The sequence below is a fragment of the Terrapene carolina genome, unplaced genomic scaffold, assembly GCF_002925995.2.
Source record: "Terrapene carolina triunguis isolate 2854851 unplaced genomic scaffold, T_m_triunguis-2.0 Scaffold461, whole genome shotgun sequence".
NCBI lineage: Eukaryota > Metazoa > Chordata > Testudines > Emydidae > Terrapene > Terrapene triunguis.
This window is the reverse complement of record NW_020664812.1, coordinates 964,309-987,442: the sequence shown is the minus strand read 5'-3', so window position 1 is coordinate 987,442 and position 23,134 is coordinate 964,309. Positions and strand designations below refer to the sequence as shown.

General features: G+C 47.5%; 1 pseudogene; it reads right to left on the bottom strand.

Annotated features, from left to right (window-relative positions):
- Positions 1-6,966: 6,966 nt before the first annotated feature.
- On the bottom strand, positions 6,967-21,806 carry LOC112105353 (annotated as a pseudogene).
- Positions 21,807-23,134: the final 1,328 nt, after the last annotated feature.

Here is a 23,134-nt window from a genome sequence, read left to right as displayed (position 1 = left end):
CCAGTACAGATCCTTGGGGGACCCCGCTATATACCTCTTACCATCCTGAAAATTGACCTTTAATTCCTACCTTTTGTTTCCTGTCATTTAGCCAGCTGCTGGTCCATGAGAGGATCTCCCCTCTTATCCCAGGCCTGGTTACTTTGCTTAATAGCCTTTGGTGAAGGATCTTGACAAAGGCTTTCTGAAAGTCCAAGTACACTATAGCCAATCATCACCCTTGTCCACATGTTTTTTTTACCCCCTCAAATAATTCTAACAGATTGGTGAGGCATGATTTCCCTTTACAAAAACCATGTTGACTCTTCCCCAACATACTATATTAATCTATGTGTCTGATAATTCTGTTCTTTACTATAGTCTCAACCAATTTGCCTGCTACTGAAGTTAGGCTTACCGGCCTGTAATTGCCAGGATTGCCTCTGGAGCCTTTTTTAAAAATCAGCATTACATTAGCTAACCTCCAGTCATCTGGTGCAGAGGCTGGTTTAAGCAATAGGTTACATACCACAGTTATTAGTTCTGCAATTTCATATTTGAGTTCCTTCAGAACTCTTGGGTGATACCATCTGGTGCTTGTGACTGATCACCGTTTAATTTATCAATTTGTTCCAAAACTTCCTCTAGTGACACCTCAATGTGGGACATTTCCTCAGATTTCTCACCTAAAAAGAATGGCTCAGGTATGGGAATCTCCCTCAAAGCCTCTGCAATGAAGATTCATGCAAAGAATTCATTTTGTTTCTCCACAACAGCCTTGTCTTCATTTAGTGTTTCTTTAGCACCTCAATCGTCCAGTGGCCCCACTGATTATTTGTCAGGCCTACTGCTTCTGATGTACTTAAACATTTGTTTGCTGTTAGTTTTTGTGTCTTTTGCTAGTTGTTCTTCAAATTCTTTTTTGGCCTGGCTAATTATACTTTTACATTTGACTTGCCACAGATTATGCGCCTTTCTATTTTCCTCAGTAGGGTGTCTTTTTGCCTCTAGCACTCTGTTGTTTAGCCATGGTGGCATTTTTTTTTGGTCCTCTTACTGTTTTATTTTTATTTGAGCCGCCATTATGGTGCTTTTAAAAAGTTTCCATGCAGCTTGCAGGCATTTCACTTTTGTAACTCCTCCTTTTAATTTCTGTTTATCTAGCTTCCTCATTTTTGTGTAGTTCCCCTTTTTGAAGTTAAATGCTACTGTGGTGGGATTCTTTGGTATTTTTCCCCACAAGGATGTTAAATTTAATTATATTATGGTTGCTATTACTGAGCAGTTCAGCTATATTCACCACTTGGACCAGATCTTGTGCGCCACTAAGGACTAAATCAAGAATTGCCTTGTGGGTTCCAAGCCTAGATGCTCCAAAAAGCAGCTAGTAATAGTTAATTTAAAATTTGTGGCTTTTAAATTCCAGCCATTAGAGAGCCTTCTGCCTTTATTTGCTAGATCCAAAAGCCCTCTATTCTTCACACCCTACTCCTGGGGGAATTCTGCACCAAAAATTAAATATTCTGCACAAAATATTTTAAAATTCTGCAAAACCCTGCATATTTTATTTGTCAAAATAACACAAATATAATCACACTAGTTTCAATTATTTTGGATCATTTATTTCAAAATAGAATCATAGAATCATAGAATATCAGGGTTGGAAGGGACCTCAGGAGGTCATCTAGTCCAACTCCCTGCTCAAAGCAGGACAATTCCCAACTAAATCATCCCAGCCAGGGCTTTGTCAAGCCGGGCCTTAAAAACCTCCAAGGAAGGAGACTCCACCACCTCCCTAGGTAACGTATTCCAGTGCTTCACCACCCTCCTAGTGAAATAGTGTTTCCTAATATCCAACCTAGACCGCCCCCACTGCAACTTGAGACCATTGCTCCTTGTTCTGTCATCTGCCACCATTGAGAACAGCCGAGTTCCATCCTCTTTGGAACCCCCCTTCAGGTAGTTGAAGGCTGCTATCAAATCCCCCCTCATTCTTCTCTTCTGGAGACTAAACAATCCCAGTTCCCTCAGCCTCTCCTCATAAGTCATGCGCTCCAGACCCCTAATCATTTTTGTTGCCCTCCGCTGGACTCTTTCCAATTTTTCCACATGCTTCTTGTAGTGTGGGGCCCAAAACTGGACACACTACTCCAGATGAGGCCTCACCAATGTCGAATAAAGGGGAACGATCACGTCCCTCGATCTGCTGGCAATGCCCCTACTTATACAGCCCAAAATGCCGTTAGCCTTCTTGGCAACAAGAGCACACTGTTGACTCATATCCAGCTTCTCGTCCACTGTGACCCCTAGGTCCTTTTCTGCAGAACTGCTACCTAGCCATTCGGTCCCTAGTCTGTAGCTGTGCATGGGATTCTTCCATCCTAAGTGCAGGACTCTGCACTTGTCCTTGTTGAACCTCATCAGGTTTCTTTTGGCCCAATCCTCTAATTTGTCTAGGTCCCTCTGTATCCGATCCCTACCCTCTAGTGTATCAACCACGCCTCCTAGTTTAGTGTCATCGGCAAACTTGCTGAGAGTGCAGTCCACACCATCTTCCAGATCATTAATAAAGATATTAAACAAAACCGGCCCCAGGACCGACCCTTGGGGCACTCCGCTTGAAACTGGCTGCCAACTAGACATGGAGCCATTGATCACTACCCGTTGAGCCCGACGATCTAGCCAGCTTTCTATCCACCTTACAGTCCATTCATCCAGCCCATACTTCTTTAACTTGGCGGCAAGAATACTGTGGGAGACCGTATCAAAAGCTTTGCTAAAGTCAAGGAATAACACATCCACTGCTTTCCCCTCATCCACAGAGCCAGTTATCTCATCATAGAAGGCAATTAGGTTAGTCAGGCACGACTTCCCCTTGGTGAATCCATGCTGACTGTTCCTGATCACTTTCCTTTCCTCTAAGTGTTTCATAATTGATTCCTTGAGGACCTGCTCCATGATTTTTCCAGGGACTGAGGTGAGGCTGACTGGCCTGTAGTTTCCCGGATCCTCCTTCTTCCCTTTTTTAAAGATGGGCACTACATTAGCCTTTTTCCAGTCATCCGGGACCTCCCCCGATCGCCATGAGTTTTCAAAAATAATGGCTAATGGCTCTGCAATCTCATCCGCCAACTCCTTTAGCACCCTCGGATGCAGCGCATCCGGCCCAATGGACTTGTGCACGTCCAGTTTTTCTAAATAGTCCCGAACCACTTCTTTCTCCACAGAGGGCTGGTCACCTTCTCCCCATATTGTGCTGCCCAGTGCAGCAGTCTGGGAGCTGACCTTGTTTGTGAAGACAGAGGCAAAAAAATCATTGAGTACATTAGCTTTTTCCACATCCTCAGTCACTAGGTTGCCTCCCTCATTCAGTAAGGGGCCCACATTTTCCTTGACTTTCTTCTTGTTGCTAACATACCTGAAGAAACCCTTCTTGTTACTCTTAACATCTCTTGCTAGCTGCAACTCCAAGTGTGATTTGGCCTTCCTGATTTCACTCCTGCATGCCTGAGCAATATTTTTATACTCCTCCCTGGTCATTTGTCCAATCTTCCACTTCTTGTAAGCTTCTTTTTTGCGTTTAAGATCAGCAAGGATTTCACTGTTTAGCCAAGCTGGTCGCCTGCCATATTTACTATTCTTTCTACACATCGGGATGGTTTGTTCCTGCAACCGCAATAAGGATTCTTTAAAATACAGCCAGCTCTCCTGGACCCCTTTGCCCTTCATGTTATTCTCCCAGGGGATCCTGCCCATCTGTTCCCTGAGGGAGTCAAAGTCTGCTTTTCTGAAGTCCAGGGTCCGTATGATAAAATACTTATCAGCAAGTATGTCTGTAACAATACAGACAACAAAAAAGATCCAGGAAATGTTTTTTGACAAAATAGATTCCTTACTAGGAATAATAATACATTAATTAATATTAATTAATACTCGGAGTAATAATTCATTTAAACTACAATATACAACTGTATTTCCCATACCCCTCAGAAGCAGTGAAAAGGCTCGGGGGAGTCAGGGGTAACAGAGCTGAGGGAGAAGGAAGTAAATTGCTGGGCAGGAGCCTGCGTGTGAACTTGGAAGATTGTTGGGTGTGGGTGGGAAAAGTATGGAACAGGTTATTTTGGGGGGGGTGGGGAGGGATCATTAGGAAGATTCCCCCATGCAGACCCTGGCTGACCCCCGAGCCTCTCCCATTCAGTCAGGCACAGCTGCCCCTGTCCCCATGTGTCCCTGCACCCCCTTGTGTCTTTGCACCCTCTATCCACGTGTCCCTCCACCCCACTCAGACACCCGCTCCCCCCTCCCCATGTGTCCCTGTCCCCCCGTCCCTCTGTGTCTCTGTGCCCCCACCCAGCCACTCCCCTGTCCCTATGTAGCTCTGCACCCCCTCCCCCATCACCATGTGGCACTGCACCGCCCTCCCCCCGGGGCCTGGTGCCTCCACTCCCATTGAGCTCCTGCCCCAGTCTGTGCTCCTCCACTAGCCCTTGTGAGCCCCTGTCTGACCCCCCCCCCAGCACCCCATGCTGTCTGTCTCCCCATAGCCCCTGTCTTCTGGCCTGGCCTGACAGGCACTGTGAAGAAGGCAGGCTCTTTCACCTCCCTAGCTGGCTGGGAGCGGCTGTGTTCTAGCACCACGTCGCCCTCTGCTGGGCAAAAGGCGGAAGTTCAGACGTTATTATCTGCTGGGAGATGCTGCTCTTCTTGCGCCACAGTGCCCTCTGGGGGGCAAAAGGTAGAACTGCAGCAACTTTTTGGCAGAAGCCTTTTTCTGTGCAAAATAAATAAAATTTAATTATGCACGCAGTAGTGCAGAATTCCACCAGGCGTAACACCCTGTGGAGCTGCTTACAATAGAGCTGGGTGAAACTTTTCAGACAAAGCTTTTTTCAGTGAAAAATTTAGATTTGGCAACACTGGAATGTTTTGGAAATGTGGGTGGTTTCACTGAATTGTTCGTGTTGGGGGGAAACCCAACAACATTCAGAACAAGTCTCAACATTTTGTGCTGACAATTACTGTGACAAAGTGGAGGGGTTTCTTGGTTTTTCCTTGTTTTTTCAAATGGTTTGCATGAAGAGGGGCTCAGGACTGAAGAGAGAGAGAGAGCAGGCAGAGCCCACCTGGATGCAGGGCAGACTTGAATGTGTTGTGCTGAGGGAAGCCAGGCCTGAGGGCACTGAGAGTTTCCTATGCTGTGTTCAGACACTCAATATACCCTCCTGTTTTACGCTGGCTGAGAGTCTCTCCGGTCTAGAGAACAGGGTTGCATTATTCCCTCTGGGAGTGGAGGCCCCGGGCGTCCAGAGCGAGGGGACTCCCAGAGGGGGCCCAAGGTGAGAAAAAGGTGTGCTATGGCTCAGAGAAGTGCGGTTCCAAGAGGTGGAGGGGCTTAACCCCTGAGAGAGAGTGCCCCCCCGAGAAGGACCGTCACACTGAAGGGGGTTCCCCTGAGGGACCGTACGGGGCCAAGAGTGGGCACGACCTGTGAGTCCGTGACAATTTCTAAATGAAACATTTTTGATTTTTGAAGTTAAAATGACATTTTGTTTCAAAACATTCTTCAAACACAGATATTTAAAAAAAATCAGAAATGGAAAGAAACGATCAAAATTAAAATGATTTATTTCTCCGAATTGCCAGCAAACTGAAACATTCATTATTCACACTGCTCTAGTTTACAGGCACTAGTCCAGACACCTTTTAGATTCATAGCTTTCAAGGATAGAAGACATCATTGTGATCATATAGTCTGACCTCCTCTATAACACAGCCCAGAGATCATCCCCAAAATAATTCCTGGAGCAGATCTGTTAGAAAAACATCCAATCTTGATTTAAAAATTGCCACTGATGGAAAATTCACGGTAACCCTTGATAAATTGTTCCAATGGCTAATTACTCTCACTGTTAAAACTTTACACCTTATTTCCAGTATAAAATTGTCTAGCTTCAACTTCCTGGTATTGGATTGTGTTGGACCTTTCTCTGCTAGATCAAAGAGCCCATTATTAAATATTTGTTCCCCATGTAGGTACTTGTAGACTGGGATCAAGTCACCCTTTAATCTTCTCTTTGTTCTACTAAATAGATAGCTGCTGGAGTCTCTCATTATAAAAGTGTGTTTTCTATTCCTTTCATTCTCGTATCTCTCTTCTGAACATCTCTAGAATTTATCGACATCTTTTCTGAACTGTAGACACCAGAACTGGAGACAGTATTCCAGCTGTGGTTCCATCAGTGCCAAATAAAGAGGTAAAATAATCTCTTAACCTTCTCTTTGATGAATATTGAGCTTCTTAAGTCTTGCTCTATTGGCCCTGTTCTTCAGGCATCCTTGTAGCTCTTTGCTGAAGCCTTTCCAACTCTGCCCCCAATGATGTAGCCAGCTTGTTAACTCCTGCACATCTGTTATCTCCCCCCCCCCCCCCCAAGGCCAATGTAGCACCCAAGTTTATTGATTTTCACAGACATAGCAGCTACCATGGGGAATACAAATGAAAACATTCCATTTGAGAAACAAACTTTTCTACCTCTTGGGCTGAACTTCATCAGGACTCATGAGTTTCACTAGCAGAATGCATTATTATTATTATCATTATTATTACTATTACCTCTTTGTGTTGTGGTTGCATCTGGGAGCCCCTGTCATGGACCATTGTGCTAGGAGCTGTACAGACATGGAACAAAAAGTCTGTCTTGTTCTCTTCCACTGAGTCAAATTAAATTAAGATAGAAAGAAACAGGCTGTGATAATAAAATCACTAGATGAAGTTTGCAAAAATTAGTTTATTGCTTCACAATCATATCCGCAGGTTTATTTGTTTTTATTGACAATCAGAACAAAGTCTTTTTCTCATTAAATACCCTAGAGGACACAGAAAGTCACGAGGGCTACAGTTATGGCCCTATGAGTAATTCCTAGCTAAGATAGCAGCGGGGTTCACTCCAGGGAGGGAAGATGCTTTAGCAGCCAGGATTTTGTTTAGATGTCACTAGAAGACAAAAACAGGAGAGGAGTTAGTCAGCCTCCTTCAGGACTGGGAAGATGTCTCAGTAAGATTCCTTTGCAATTAATTCATAGATTTTAAGGCCAGAAGGGACCATTAGGTCATCAAGTCAGCACAAGCCAGGGAATTTCCTGCAGTATGGAAAGAACTACACTAGGCTGCAATGTAAGGGGATGCTTTCACGATCAGTAGCTTGTGGCTGGACTGCAGGGTATCTTTTAGATGGCTAGTCTGTCGAGATATAAAGACTAGCAAGCGATGGAGAATCTACCTCTCCTATCAGAAATCTCCTCCCCATGGAGGTACCTATAGGCCATCATAGAAAGATCAGAGGAAAGGGCAGCATCTGCAGAGCCACTCACCACCCGGAGAAGTCTCTGGCCTTCCAGGCATCGATGACCTCAGTGATGTTCCCCATGACCCCCCCGCTGGGCAGCCGCAGGTCGTCGGAGATGTCACCATTGAAGTTCCCGCAGGGTGCGCACAGCTTGTTAGCCAGGATCTCGCTGACCCTCACCATCACCTCCCCACTGGGGCTGAACAGAACCTTCATCCCCAAAGCCTGACCCATGGCCACGATAACTGAGACTCGCGCACAGACACAGCATCGGAGATCTTCGCCGGGAGCGGCACTGGGCGCCCATTCACCTGGAACACACAGACTTAGATCAGAGGAGAGCTGGGAAACGGGGGGTGAATGGCAGGGACTGAGCGACAGTCCATAGGCCCCATTACATGGCAACAAGATCTAGAGTCTAGGAGCCACAGTAACTGGCAATGGGGACTAGAGTCTTTGCAGAAAACACTATGACTGATGGAGGAGCCAATCAATAAACAGTGCTCTGGAGAGCAAATTGTTCCATTTCTCTCAATACCCAATGAAGGTACAGTAATTTGCATAGGCAACTTGATTGGCAAACTTCCCTCCTGCCTTCAGTGTTATTGACGTGTGAGCAATCGTGTCTCTTAGTGGGAAAAGTCAAGAACTCTGGAGACTTTATGCAAATGATTTAATTCCCTCATTTGAATATTTGGTGAATTCGCTTATTTGAATAAATGACCGCAGGCAATCAAGAGGAAGACAAGGTGGGTGAGGTGATATTTTTTATTGCACCAACTACTCTTGGTGGAAGGGACAAGCTTTCAAACTACACAGAGTTCTTCTTCACGAGGGTGTAGCTTGCAAGCTTGTTCCTTCCACCAACAGATGTTGGTCCAATACAAATTATCACCTCATCCACCTTGTCTCTCTAATATCCTGGGACTGACACACCTACAACAACACTGCAAACAGCTGTTCAGGTTACCGAGTTCCAAATGTGACATGATACTGCCTCTGATTCCTCCCTCAATCCCCTGGGGGCAATCTCGCTCCCCCAATGGAGAGGGTCCCCCAGGATGGGGTGGTCTTTCCCCCAATGGCCAGGTCCCCCAGTGAAAGGAGGGATCTCTCCCAGGGACCCTACTGGGTCACAGAGACCCTTCCTAAAACAGTTCCCTGCTGTCACAGGCCCAAGGACTCCCCCTCTCAGGGAGTCCCCTGGGAAGGCAGGTCAGCATTGAATTGTATATTGCTAACGCTGTTGCAAGCCTCACAAAGTATTTTGGGGAGGGTCAAAGGTGTGTGAGTGGGGAGTGGAAGTTTCCTTTGCAGGTACAAGAGCCCGGGGAGGGGGGAAGAGAGCAAAAAACAGGTTAACTCAACATTTCAGCTCAGTCGGAAAATAAGACGTTGGTCCCAGCCGCCCAAGAACACTGTTCACAGCCAAAATTTGGCGGAGAGCCAAAAAAGATGGGGGCTAAAAGGGGCCGAAGAAAATGAAAAAAAAAAAAAAAAATCCAACTATACAGATCTGCAATACAGCAAGGCCAGCAAAAAAAACAAAAAACAAAGTCCAGGGCCGCGGAAATTAAAAACACAGACAAAACAACAAGCCAAGGGGCTGAGCTTTGCGTCCCGGGAGCCAGGCTGTTTTAAAAAAGCTAAAAAAACCCACAAAAAGCTGGTATGGACTGGCACAAAAGCACCAGAAGCAAAGGTCCCCGAACGAAGCCCCCCCCCCCCCCCCCCCCCCCCGAGGAGCCAGGACTTAAAACCCTCCTGAGAGTGGAAGCAAGGCGAAGAGCAACAGCAGACCTGGACGGCCTGGCCCCAGAACAGCATTCTCGTCCATCCTTCTCCCCCCCGCCCCCCGCTTCTTCTGACGTTACACCCAGGCCTGGCCAGTCTTGGGTAGTGCGTGTGTAAGTATAAAAGTGGGTCAGGGCTTCGGGCACTAACGATTTCTTTCTTTCCCTGAGTAACGTGGGAGAGTTCCCAGCACTCTCTGCTGTTATTTTATTCTTTTATTAATAAAGCTTTAAAATTTAAACACTTGGTGTGTTTCGTCATCTCCTCCCTTAGCAATCCTGTGGCATCAGCCTAATCACCTGACGCCCCAAACAAATTGCTTACATAAATCTGTCACACTGCCTCTCCTCCAACATCAGAGGTGGGACACAGCAGGGGTGAGGGGGGCTGGGAGTCAGGACTCCTGGATTGCATCCCCAGCTCTGGGAGGGGAGTGGGCTCTAGTGGGTTAGAACAGGGGGAAGTCAGAATTCCTGGGTTCTAATTCAGTCTTTGCTACTGAATAATTGTTCATCCATAACTCATGTCATCCCCCACAGCCTGTACACCACGTCCTGTCAACACAGGGGGTTCATGAAACTGAATGAATTGATCTTTGAGGTGCCCACATCGGCCTCACTTATGGATCAACGTCACTGTAATTCCTAGTCTTTTCATCATTTCGGTGGCAGCTGAATGAGCTTCCTGACCCTTTGCCTCAGGCTGTTCTAACGTGGCCCCCTCTTACCCAGGTCTCCTTGTTCCTTTTCACAGCTATGAAAGCAACTCAGAAGAAAATGTAGGCGGTCGTCCTACCCATTGCTGCCCCGTCGCCGCATGCCCTGACATCCACCACCACCCTGAACCAGGAGGGGGCGCTGTCGTTGCAGAGAGAGGCCAGCTCATAAGCTCCACTGTGGAGATCTCCTCCAAAGGCGCCGTCGAAGGAGGTGAGCTGGGCTCCGGGGAGCAGTGTGCACCGGCCTTCCCGCTTCATGCAGCTGCGCACCCTGTCCTGGAGCGCACAGATCTCTTTGTCGGGGCAGCTGTGTGGCTCGCAGACAAGCCCGCCTGAGGCCTGGCAGGTGCACTTCTCGGAGCAAGCGCCGGAGATGATGCAGGGAAATTCCCAAATGACTTTGTTACAGGAAAGCAGCATGAGTTCTGCAGAAAAGGACCTGGGGATTACAGTGGACGAGAAGCTGGATATGAGTCAACAGTGTGCCCTTGTTGCCAAGAAGGCCAATGACATATTGGGCTGTATTAGTAGGAGCATTGCCAGCAGATCGAGGGACGTGATTATTCCCCTCTATTCGGCACTGGTGAGGCCACATCTGGAGTACTGTGTCCAGTTTTGGTCGCCCCAATACAGAAAAGATGTGGACAAATCGGAGAGAGTCCAGCGGAGGGCAACGAAAATGATTAGTGGGCTGGGGCACATGACTTACAAGGAGAGGCTGAGGGAACTGTGGTTATTTAGTCTGCAGAAGAGAAGAGTGAGGGGGGATTTGATAGCAGCCTTCAACTACCTGAAGGGGGGTTCCAAAGAGGATGGAGCTTGGCTGTTCTCAGTGGTGGCAGATGACAGAACAAGAAGCAACGGTCTCAAGTTGCAGTGGGGGAGGTCTAGGTTGGCTGTTAGGAAACACTGTTTCACTAGGAGGGTGGTGAAGCACTGGAATGGGCTACCTAGGGAGGTGGTGGAATCTTCTTCCTTAGAGGCTTTTAAGGTCAGGCTTGACAAAGCCCTGGCTGGGATGATTTAGTTGGGGATTGGTCCTGCTTTGAGCAGGGGGTTGGACTAGATACCTCCTGAGGTCCCTTACAACCCTGATATTCTATGATTCTATTCTATGAGAAAAGTCCCAAGATGGGATCAACTCAAAGCTCTCTGTGATTATTTAAATTACAGTAGCCTGCCGAGGTCAGGATCCCATTGCGCTGGGTGCTGTACATATGAATAGTGAGAGACAGTCCCTGCCCCAAAAGGTATGTTTTTACTGCAGAGTTTTCTTGGGAGATCTTTCTTTCTCTGGGCTAGCCTAGACCAGGTGTGAGCAGCCACACTGCAAAACCCTACCCAAATTACTCTGTCCCCCCTGGTGCTGAGCTCCACTGTGTGTGCCGCTGGGACCTCTGGGGGCATATCCCATGGTGCTTTGTGCTGCAATAAGCTGAGCAGCTCTAGGTGTGCCGAATGTGGGAATTTTGGTAATATTTTATGAGGTCTATGTGTGCCTCAGTTTCCCTCCATGCTTTGTACTGCTGTACACTGAGCGTAAAGGGAAGCGGTGAGGTGTTGGACTCACGTAGCCACCCTGTTGGAGGCCAGAGTCATTAACAAATGGAATAAATTCTAGGCATGTGAATGGAGGGTCTGGAAGAGACAATGGAAACCCCAAAGGCCGGGACATTCACCTGCACTGACCAACTACCAAGAGACAGGAATTTAGCTGCAAAGAAGCAGAGCAAAGGCCCTGAGCTGGAGAATGAAGGGGAAAGGTGCCAGGTGGTTGGGTGAAGAGCTTAGTTCACAGGGACTCTCTCCTGGGATGGAGACAAAGAGAGGAAGTGACATGGTTCCTCCGGCATGGCTCAAGGAAGCCCGGGCATTAGCCAGTCTGAACTCTGCCGTGACCTTTGCTTCTCTGCGCTAACCCAAGGCCTTTCAGATGCTGTAGCCAGGGGACTAACAAGCTGTTACCTTGACAAGGCCGCCTGGTGTCGCTGCAAATTCTCACTGAGGGCTTTGCACCCTGAAGAGGTAGGAACAAAAGTCCCACAGGAGTCCAGCTTGACTGGACTCGCTGCAGGGAGCCGTGGAGAGACAAGGGATCACTGGTGCCCCTGTTGAGTTGTGTGCGTCCTTGGGGTCCGGCACACTAAAGGAGTCACCCCAAGGGACTATTACAGGCGGGTACATGGACCAGCCCCTGTGAATCCATGACATGGGAATTCTTCCCCAGTGAATTGTAGGAGAAGGCGTCTGTCCTTCTGGGCACAGGAGGGCTATCAGTGGTTTAGCCTGTGTCCTCATGGCAAAGTGGCTGTTACCAGTCTGAGTGTAAACAGCACCCAGGGTCCAACCCCATCCTCACTCCCACTCCCCGGTTAGGCCAGCCAGCCTAGGCTGAAAGAACCACTGAACTCCAAGTGAGAAAATCAGAATGCCATAGTGGGTTAGACCAATGTCCATCTAGCCCAATATCCTGTCTCTGGCAGTGACCAGTGCCAGATGCTTGAGGTAGAATGAACAGAACAGGGCAATTAGTATGTGATCCATCCCCTGTCATCCACTCCCAGCTTCTGGCAGTCAGAGGTTTAGGGACACCCAGAGCATGGGGTTAGGACCCTGACACTATTGGCTAATAGCCACAAATGGCCCTATCCTTCATGAATTTATCTAATTCTTTTTTTAATCCAGTTATAGTTTTGGCCTTCACAACATCCCCTGGCAACGACTTCCACAGGTTGACTGTGTGTTGTATGAAGTGCTTCCTTTTGTTTGTTTTAAACCTGCTGCCTATTAATTTCATCAGGTGACCCCCGGTCCTTGTGTTACGTGAAGGGGTAAATAACACTTCCCTAGTCACTTTCTCCATACCACTCAGGATTGTATAGATCTCTATCACACCCCCCCTTAGCCGTCTCTTTTCTAAAATGAACAGTCTCAGTCTTTTTCATCTTTGTGTAGAAGCTGTTCCATCCCCCTAACCATTTTTGTTGCCCTTAACTGCACCTTTTTCAATGCTAATGTCTTTTTTGAGATGGGGTGACCAGAACTGCCCGCAGTATTCCAGGTGTGGGCGTACCAGGCCTTTATATAGTGGCATAATGATATTTTCTGTCTTACTATCTATCCCTTTCGTAATGGCCCCTAACATTCTGTTCACTTTTCTGAGAAGTTTGTGTGGATAGGGGTGAGGGGAAGGAACAACATTCAGGGAAGAGCCTGAGTTTACTCTGCAGTGAAGACATCCACCAAGGGACCAAACCTCAACTGGAGAGCAGAGAAACCCAAAGAGTTTACAAGGGGGAGAGGGGAAACTGAGGCCAAAGAGGTGACATGATTTCTCCTAGATTATTGCAGAGCAAACTGAACCCAAGTTTTTTAATTCCTAGCCCAGTGCTCCAATTACCCTGCAACTGTTGCCTTTAATAAGAAATGGGCAATAATAATAACACCACCACCCAGCTCTTCTATAGCGATTTGATTCAGTGTACCACAGAGTGCTTTACAAAGGAGATCAGTATCATTCTAAGATGGGGAAACTGAGGCACAAAGAGTGGTAGTGTCTTGCTCAAGTTCACTCAGCAGGCTAACACTCTTCCTTTGCCCGTGATTTCAACAGAGACAAAGGGACAGGACTCAATTAAGGCCGGAAATCAGACAAAAGTTGCCAACCATAGGAGGAGGTAGATTCTGGAATAGCCACCCACCAGGAGGAATGGGAGCAGGCAACCTGACTAGGTTGAAGATGGACCATGATAAGTTTTTGAACTTCCTAGACGGGAAAGGACCTGTCCCATTCCCCATCCTCCAAGCCAGCCACTTATGCTAACTGGGGTCAGGATTAGACCTGCAGCCCCTTAGAGGGGAAAGGCAATATGTCCCTTTCCCTACCCCCCTAAGGCAGCCAGTGTCCCGCGCTGGGCCAGATCAGAGCCGGCACCCTCTAGTGGGGAAAGGCTCCATATCCCATTTTCCATCCAATCCCATGGTTTTCCTGTGATGAATCCCTAGTGCATGGCATAGTTTCATTTCCACGTGCAAGGATCACACAGGGCAGGTGTTTGGATGCTCAACTAACCAAGTGCCACTGACTGCAGCGGAAGTCACATGGGTGACTGAAGGCAGGACCTAGCTGTAGGTTTTATGTGTCGTTGCACTGAAGGGCACAGACACACAGTCACTGTAACTCCCCGTGGGAAGCTGGGACAATCCCACACCTACAAGGGCATCCGATGCCAAATGACAGCATCGAGGATGACAGACGACTCATATCCCAGCACCCACCTTGATGTAGCGTCCGTCACGCACGCAACTGCATCCTTCCATGGACATGCAGGTTTCCCCATTGAATGCGTAGCCAGCGTCGCACTGGCAGCCTTCAAAGCATTTTGCAGTGCATTGGGCAGGGGTGGACAAGCCAGCGCATGTGAAATAACAAGATCTAGTGCACAGCTCGTAGTAGCTATTGGCCGGGCAGGGAAAGCTGGACAGACAGAAGTAAATGATAATTAGGGATGAAAAACTGATTCCACCATGGACATAGTTATTACGGCAGTGCAAAAAACAGAGCTAGGCAAAATGTTTGGGTGAGACAGAATTTTTGCTGAAAAATGCATTTATCATTTGGGTCAAATTCAATGAATATTTTCAAATGGAAAAAGCATGGGGTTTTTTTAAATAAATAGTTAACGTTTTTCGTTTTTTTTCAACTTTTCATTTCAAAACAGAATTTTGTCTCCAAATTTGGCCAATTAAAAACAAAATCACACACACACACACACACACACACACACGTGAAAGCCATACCAAAATGGTGGCGTTGAAACGATAAACTTGGCCAAAAAATTGTTTCAAGTCAACCCAAAATGTTTTGGTCAATTCAAAATTATTCTTTTTCTTCAAGTTTTCCAGTTAAAAGTAAACATTAGAAAAAAATGGTTTCAGTTCCAGCCAACCCAGGTTTTTGAGAGGGATTGTCCAGCTCAGCCGCTGAACAAAAGAGTCTGTGAGATGCTGCCCTGTGGTGATTGTTTGTTCTCTGGCTGAGCTGAAATCGAAACAGAAGGATTTTTATTTCATTTTCTTTTTCAGGGTACTTTTAACCTTTAAAGAAATCAGAGTAAAAGTCAAAAAGTCGTTTCAAATTTAAAAAAATCAGATTGTTTCAGTTTTTCCAGATTTTTTTTTTCAACCAAAAGACAGAAATTTGACAGAAATTCTCCAAACGTTTCAGTCAATCTAAATATGCATTTTTGGTGAAAAAAAGATTTATGTGAAAAATGTCGTTGTGATGTGATAGTTTATATTTTCTGGTTTAGATCTCATTTGACCACTAGTAGAGTCATTTTTCTGACTGCACACTGGAGGCTGGGTTTATATACTGTCTGATATGCTGTCCCCCCACCCCCACCCCCAACGGCACAGCCCCTCTAGCCCAGCAATGGAGTATTGGGGCAAGCATTGACTCACATGGAGGCGTGACTTCTGTTAAATCATCCACACGGCAGCACTTCCTAGCACTGCTCTGGGACACTGGGGTCAGCACTGACTCGGGAGGAGACTGTCTAGTACTGAGGCTATGTCTGCACTAGAGTAGCTACAGTGGCATAGCTACAGCACTGCAGCTATACTCCATCCCACCCCCTGCAGCATGCAACCAACCAGCTACTGACCTCTCATAACTGGTTTAGCTTGGAGATCTGACAAGCAGAGAGATTGTGATACCACTTCACTAATTGCAAATACAGCTGAAGATAAGAAAAGGCTGTAGATTGTTCTGTAAACTTACGGCAGAAGGAGGCTGTTCTCCAGGCACTGACTGTGACTCCAGCTGCCTGGCATGCGGCCGCGTAGGCCGGGACACTCTGGCAGAGGATTTCTCTTGCTCCATTGGCAGCACACATGTCATAGAGACAATGGTTGAAATACTCGATAGGGCTGACCAGTGAGTGACAGTATTGAAAGGGACCTGATGTCGCTTTGATCAACCCACAGGAGCTATCGACCTGGTACGGCGCTGTTTTAGCTGCATCACAGACCGGGCATCTTTCCCCACAGCCGTCGGTGCACGTGGCACCATCAACGGGCACCTTCCAGGAGGCCCCGAACTCATCAGCGTTCTGGGCGCTCTTCCCACTGGGCAGCAGGAAATCGTCATTCTTGTCTCCGTTGAAGTTGCCGCACAAGCAGCACACGTGTCCCTTGTAGGAGCTGGGGATGGAGACTAGGACCATAACAGGAGGTGTCGTAAAGGACTTTGAGGCCAGAGGCAGACTGGACAATGATGTTGTTCCCCTCCTGGTTGATCCGAAGTTTCCCGTCGTTCATAGCCAGCGGGAGAGTGTAGAGCTCCCCGTCCACCTGTGCCAATGAGAGGGAAATTCACCTGTCACTAGTGGGGACTCAGCAGCTGTGTCCTGGTTACACACACACACACACACACACACACACACACACGTCACTCTAGGCTACAATGAGAATAATCTCAAACAGGGACTTACCGTGACTTTCCACTTCTTTCCCCTCTCCATGGTGATGGCGTAACCATGAACGGAGACCACCACCATCCGTGCCACTGACACTTGGCCATTACCGTTGTGTTGTTGCAGTCTATATAATTTTATGAAAATATGCTAATGAGTTTAAATATAATGTAACTAGAATATGCTTCATGCAAAAGGTCTCTTGTAAAGTATCATTACAAAGCTTATAATCTACTGAGTGTGATCATCCTATTTGTATAAATGTACCAGTCTTGTATCTGAAACTAGAAATATGAAATATAACTCTGAGGGCCTATTGTAATTATGCAAAGTGTGGGCCATTAATGGTTGTTTGGAATCTTGATGACTCCCATTAACCAGGACAATTGTCTGCAGATGGCTTTGTTTTACTTGTAAGTCTCCCTGTATACATGTATGCTGGCAAGTGGGTAATGAAGTCTTACAGTGACATGTGATCATGTCATCTGAACTGGAACCATCTTTAACCTGGTGCTTTTCCATTGACAAGGAGGGAGTGGGAACTCAGAGAGGGACAAAGGATTCCCACCTTATGCAAAAGATATATAAGTGAGTGGAACAGAACAAAGAGAGGAGCCATCATGAGGAATCCCCTAGCTACCACCTGAGCTGGAACAAGGGCTGTACCAAGGGAAAGGATTGTGCCCAGACTAGGAAGGTGTCCAGTCTGTGAAAGAAATTTACTGAAACATCTCTCAGGGTGAGATTTTATCTGTACTCAATTGTATTACTGTATTAGGCTTAGATTTGCATGTTTTATTTTATTTCGCTTGGCAATTCACTTTGTTCTGTCTGTTACTACTTGGAACCACTTAAATCCTACTTTCTGTATTTAATAAAATCACTTTTTACTTATTAATTAACCCAGAGTATGTATTAATACCTGGGGGGGGGGGCAAACAGCTGTGCATATCTCTCTATCAGTGTTATAGAGAGCGAACAATTTATGAGTTTACCCTGTATAACTCCATTGGGAGTTGGGCATCTGAGTGCTAAAGACAGGAACACTTCTGTAAACTGCTTTCAGTTAACTCTGCAGCTTTGTGGCATGTGGTTCAGACCCTGGGTCTGTGTTTGAGCAGACGGGAGTGTCTGGCTCAGCAAGACAGGGTGCTGGAGTCCTGAGCTGGCAGGGAAGGCAGGGGCAGAAGTAGTCTTGGCACATCATTTGGCAGTTCCCAAGGGGGTTTCTGTGATCCAACCCATCACAACTGTAGCTCTCATTTTCTACCACCACAGAGAAGTTTGCCAGCCCAGCGTCACTACTACAGACTCTGGCCAAGCTGTAAGTGCAAGTGCCCTGGAAATCAAAGGCCCATCCATCAAAGGTCAGATAGTGAGGGTCACCAGATGCTACACATTTGCCAAAGCCTGTGGCGTGGCAACCCAAGACTCCATTCTCCACCCTGCACTGCTCATTGATTCCATAGGAGGCCTCCTGGCACTCGACAACCCCGTTGTGTTTGCACCGGCACCGTTCCTGGCAGGAGGCGCTGGGGTAGAACTCCTCTCCCTTCCTGTAGTACCCGCCCTGGTGCACACAACCGCACTGCGTGACGGGGACGCACCAGTCTCTGCTCAGGAGGAACCCGGCGTCACAGAAACAACCTTTGGCACAGGGGGCGTCACAGCCATCAGGCCCCTAAAGGCTGTGGCAGGTGGCAGGGCAGCCGCTCCCACAGAGCTCGTAGTGGGAGTTACTGGGGCAGGTGGCACCTGCAGGAGAAGATCAGAGGGAACGTGCAGATGGGAGTGAGAGAAAGCTTCTTAAATTAAGGCACCACCGGAAGAGAAGGTGCAGGTATCACTTACAATAGTGTTGTTCGGGGGAATTGGGAGCCAAAACTCCTGGGTTCTAGTCATGGTTCAGGGAGGGACGTGGGGTCTACTGGGTTAGAGCAGGCAGGACTGGGAGCCAGGACTGCTGGGCTCTATCACTGGCTCTGGGGGGAAAGTGGTGTCTAGTGGTTTAAAAGCAGGGGAGACTGGAACTCAGGACTCCTGGGTTCTAGTCCTTGCTGTGAGCAGCCAAAGGGATCTAGCCAATCAGAGATGGAGGGATTGCAATCAGGTTTCCTGGTTTGTACTGCCAGCTCTGGGAAGGGATTAGGATCTAGTTGCTTAGTCACAGAAGGGCTGGGAGTCAGGACTCTGGGGTTTTCTTTCTGACTCTTGGACGTTTGGTCTAGTGGTTAGAGCTGCAGACAAGGGGATGTGTTCCAAGTTGAAACCCAAATTCTGGAGTGGGCAGCTGTGTATAGTTTAGTGATGGAGGACTTCGATGGCCAGGGCTGCGTGGCACTGCAGAGCTGTGGGTGCTTCAAGAAGTGGATATATTACAAGGTACCGCCCCCTGCTGCGGGTATTAACTCCTATAAGTTCACTTCCTCCACACCCTGCTCTCATCACCCATGTTGGATCAGACCATTGTCAATTGCCAATGGCAATACAGAAACTCCTCACTTAAAGTCATCCTGGTTAATGTTGTTTCATTGTTACGTTGCTGATCAATTAGGGAACATGTTCGTTTCAAGTTGTACAATGCTCCCGTATAACCTTTGGCAGCCGCCTGCTTTGTCCACTGCTTGCAGGAAGAGCAGCTCGTTGCAGCTGGCTGGTGGGGGCTTGGAACCAGGGTGGACCGGCAGCCCCCATATCAGCTCCCCGCTCCCCTAAGTTCCCTGTGTAGCAGCTGCCCAGCAGGCTACCAGTTCAGCTGTCCCTCCCCCCACTGCCATGTGCTGCTCCTGCCCTCTGCCTTGGAGCTACTCCTGGGAGCCTCCTGCTTGCTGTGCAGGAGAGGGGGAAGGAGGGGAGTTAATGTCAGGGTGTCTCCCTCCCCCCTATGCTTGCCCCCCGCTTACCCCTTCTCCATATAGAGCAGGGTGGGGACAGGACAGGGCTCAGGATGGAGAGAGCTTGCTAACCGCAGCTGCTGTCTCAACTTCCTGATTTTTCTACTTAGAGTGGGGTCAGCATACTTAGAGGGGCTATGCACATCTCTCTCCCACACACACAGGGTGTGTTCTCTGTCTCTTGTCTGCCATGCTGTCTCCCCTCCCTCTATTCGTGCTGCCTTGTAGAGTATGAGGCTATGTTAACAACAATGTGTTAACCCTTGAGGGCTCAGCCGAATACTAGTTAATCATTTAGCAGTAAGGTATTCCCCGGGAAATATCCCACCCTCTTCCACCCTTTAACTTCACCACCTCAACCAAGCTTCACAATCATCATTGCTGTGTACAGTATTAAATTGTTTGTGTATATATATATATATATATATAGTTTTTTGTCTGGTGAAAAAAATCTTCCTGGAACCTAACCCCCCCATTTACATTAATTCTTATGGGGAAATTGGATTCGCTTAACATCATTTTCTAAGTATAACATTATGGTGGAGAATTGCGAAAGGGGGAATATTGGCATATGTTGTGGTTATTGTGAAAACTGGTGTGCACACCGCCAGCTCTAGAAGGCTTGGCACTTCTATTTTGCCAACCAGACAAACTCTGAAGGATATAGGAGTTTGTCCACCTCCTAGGTCTTGAAGGATATATATAGACAGAGGTGAATCTTGGCGCTTGTATTTGGTTAACCAGACAAACTCTGAAGGATATAGGAGTTTGTCCACCTCCTGGCCTTGAAGGATATATATATAGGTAGAGGTAAAATATACATGTAAAAATTACTATATGCAAATTACCTAACTGATAGAGGAAGGAGAGAACTGCCCATAATTGGCAGCACAAAGAAGCCACAGATAAAGGACAAATCTGGTCAGCAAACAAACTACCTGAAACTAAAAGACTCAAATTATGACCCTCCAGAGGAAGGTGGAAGGAGTCAAACCTAAGAATAAGAAGGGAACAGATTAACCCTAAATAGAAAAATGCAGTATGCAGTGCTGAAATCTGAAGACAAATACAAAAGTTTTCTGCTTATATGCATGACACCCCTACCTTTTAATTCACCAAAAGCCCAAGGATATAATTTATGGTATAACAACAGACTTTTAATAGATTTGATGTTAATATTAAACATTGGGATAAATGTAATGTTAATAAGTACCCCTGTAACAATGCATAGTGTGTATGAGTTTGAAAAAGGAAAACCTTTAAGGTCATATGGTAATGATGCTTCTCAGCTATTACCTGGGGATTGCGTCAGTTAGAGCCATAAGGGAGCAGCTCCTGCAGGGGACGGAGCCAGATTAGATTAGATTAGAGAAAGGGAGAGACTCAAGATATTGTTAGGAGGATGGATTAGATGGATAGGGAGATTAAACAGATTTAATAGATGGGTAGATCGATTAGATGGATTGGGTGATTAAATAGATTAAGTGGAGGATACGTGGATAAAATGGATGGAGAGATTAAATGGATGTAATAGATGGATAGGTTTGTATTGGCAATTGTAATCAGTCACCCTGAATTAAAAATGGTGGGATTTTTTTATGACTAAAAAATTTCCCAAATTGAAAATTTTTTGGTTTTGGAATCAATAAAATTTCATTTTCAAAAACTATTTAACCTGCAAATGGGAAACTGAAACATAGTTTTAAAATGTTTTTTAAAAAGGAAAATAAAAAACGAACAGAATGAAAATGAATTCAAAATTCACCATTTGGAGTTTGTTTTCAACCAGCTCTACCTGTAAAGTTCTTTAGAGGGGCGGGGTTCTGCAGGGCTACTTCCAAGACTGCGTGTACGACTATTGCTTCTTCAAAGGCCAACAAGCCGTGATATGCCAGCTTATCACCAGCTATACTGCAGCCTGCCAGGCCACCGGGGTCACTATATTTGCCTGGAGGACCAACTCCTTCTGCAGTAAATGGAAGCAGCTTGGGACCGCCTTCTGGGATGAAAGTTAATGTACGAGGGAAAAAAAACAGGGTCTTTGCTCAAGGGAAAGACAAGTTGGTTGGTGTTCAGAGAAGGGGATGTTTCTCCCCTAGGGGGTGCAGGCTTTGATTCAGCCCCAGGGTAGGGGGACTGGCCAGGTCAGGGTGGGCATGGGAGATTATATGGGGCTTTTCCCCTCTAGGGGGCACCAGCTCTGATCTGATCCCCAGACAGGGAAACTGACTGGCTCAGGGGCAGAGAATTGGAATTCAGGGCCTGTCCCCTGGAGGGTGCAAATTCCAATCCAGGCCCTGCCTAGGGGTAGAAGTTGACTCAGTGTGGGTTGTCTAGGGATATGGGGCCTGTATTTCATGAGTGTGTGGGTCTCATGCAGGTCCTTATTGTACAAATGAGCCTGTCACAGAGCTCATGCTAATACCTGGAGTTGCCAGTTGTCAGAAGAGGCCAAGAGCTGAAGGGGCCATGGAGACTGAACTTTCCTCTGTCAAGGGGTCCTGCAACAACATACTGGTAAGGCACAGTATGAAGGAAGCTTGCCTGGCAGCTTCCCATACTGCACCCAACAGACTCCATTCTCCAGGGCTGTCATCAGGCTCCCTTCTCCAGCCCTTACATCGTTACATAGTTCAGACTCCATCTAGTTTTCTTTTATGGGATGCTACCGTCTTGTTGTTTCAATGACAGGTCTCTCCTGTGCCCAAAACAGCCACTGTGAGGTCTACGCCCGGGGCTGCCAGTCGACCTACAGCAGCCTCTACTCCCCAGTTCAGTGCTCAGCCCAGTGCTGGGAAGGCTGCGTGTGTGATTAGGGCTTTGTGCTCAGTGGTGATGAGTGCATCCCTATGTCCCAATGTGGATGTGTCTACCTGGGATTTTATTATGCGGCTGGGGAGACCTTCCACCCAATGTGCCAGGAGCAGTGTGTGTGCCAGGCCAGTGGAGATGTGGTGTGTAAAGTTTTGTCCAACCTCCCTAATGAGGAGTGCAAGCTGGTGAATGGCATCCGGAAATGCCAGCCTGTCGGATCCGCAACATGCTCTGCAGCCGGAGACCCCCACTACCTCTCCTTCGATGGGGTCGCCTTCGATTTCCAAGGCACCTGCACCTACATCCTGGCCAAGACCTGCACCAACACCGGGAACCTGACATTCTTTGCCATGAAGGTGGAGAATGTGCCCTGGGGCAATGGGAAAGTGTCTGTCACCAAGCTGGTGTCCATGGAGGTCTACGGGCTCACGCTCACCCTGCTGCAGAACAGGAAGGGGCTTGTCATGGTAAGTCCTGCTCAAGATGTTCCCAGGGGGCTGAACCCTGCAATGGGGCAGCCCCACTGATGTGGCAATGCAAGGAGCACTTGTCTCCTGGGTCACTCATTAGGAGCACGCAGGCAGGAGGGGTCAGATCCTGATCTTATTGACACCAGTGCCAATCCAGAGGAATCCACCTGAAGAAAGCAGAATCGCTCTGGATTTTCTCTGGGACAAGTGAGATCGGAATCCTGCCCTCAGCTCATTGCGCTCAGTGGATGATTGCAGATAATGATGCCATTATACTGGAAGAGGTGACCCTGGATTTACCTTTGAGTCAGTGAAATCAGAAGTGACCATAACATAATTGAGTTCAGTGGAGTCACTACAGATTTGCCCAGGTGTCACTGAGACCCTATCTTGTGCCCATAACCCACCCCTACAGCATCCACTCCCTCGACTCACAGGGAATGCTCCGTCTCTTCCATGTGGACGGGGTGTCTCACAACCTCCCTGTGGTCGTGGCCGATGGGCTCCAACCGACGCAGCCCCCTCCCCCACACAAGCTACTCCCTAACGCTCTAACCAGCGTGGCCCCCTCCCCCACAGGAGCTGCTCCCTAACGGCTCCAACCGACACAGCCCCCTCCCCCACACGAGCCACTCCCTAA